This window comes from Pundamilia nyererei, unplaced genomic scaffold, assembly GCF_000239375.1.
Source record: "Pundamilia nyererei isolate P.nyererei 1_Seehausen unplaced genomic scaffold, PunNye1.0 scaffold00276, whole genome shotgun sequence".
NCBI lineage: Eukaryota > Metazoa > Chordata > Actinopteri > Cichliformes > Cichlidae > Pundamilia > Pundamilia nyererei.
The window spans coordinates 722334-723424 of NW_005187677.1; positions in this window are offsets into that span (position 1 = coordinate 722334).

Below are 1091 nucleotides of genomic sequence, written 5' to 3' on the forward strand. Positions count from 1 at the left end.
ATTCTCCAGGTCTGATCTTTCATCTGTCCTTATTTTAACAGATTTGAGGGAGCTTTATTTGCAGTGGACTGATGAAGAACAGGAAAAGCCTCGTTATTATGAGCATCGCTACCAGCAGCAGCCAGCTGTCAACACCAACAAAGAGGCTGAAAACAGCAGCGTCCCACAACCTGGCACCTGGGCACACTGTGATCTGAAGAGACACAACAGAAAATAACATTATCATCACCGTCTGGCCTTAGTGATGAAGTCATGTGATCTGTGCAGGATGCCTATAATATGTTATAATTGATTTAAAATCCAAAGAACTGAGAAGCAGTTAGAACTGGGTATGTGAGTCTTGATCTAAGCTCTGGTTGCCTACTGGGTAATAATCATAGAATCAGAGATTTAATTTATTTTAAACAGAGAGCCGGTTCTGCCGCACAATATTTAAATAAACTGATATTTCATTCATTATTACCGTAATAGTACCATATGTATAAGCATTTGTACCATGTACATATGTATGGAATGGTGCCACCTTGTGGACATCTGCAAATACTGACAGAGTCACTATTCATAGTTCTGAACATCAGCGATAATTAAACCAATCAATTACCATAAATAAAAATAAATGGGGAAGAGGATGAAAAACAGAAAAGTAAAAGTAGAAAAAAAAACACTTTACAATTTAAACAAAATTGAAGGAATGAATCAGAATCTGCTTGATGGAGAAAGAACCAGGTTTTCACTGACACCATGTGGGTGTTTCTGCAGAGAGCCATGATGTGTGTGATCACGGTGACTTTGAGCAAACACTACACACAGAGTTACACTGATATAAATCTGATACAAATGCAGTTTGAATACCATATTAGTCAACACAGACTCAGTTACAAAAAGATGAAATTTACACTGATTTGTCTGAAGGAGCCACATGGTTGTGAGTTTTATTTTTACTTATTTATTTTAAGAGTGGCAAAATCTGTACAAAATCACACAGTCTTGTAAATTATTAGTAAATTATTTGAATGCACTGAAATGCAGAGGTGGGACCAAGTCATTGTTTTGCAAGTCTCAAGTAAGTCTCAAGTCTTTATCCTCAAGTC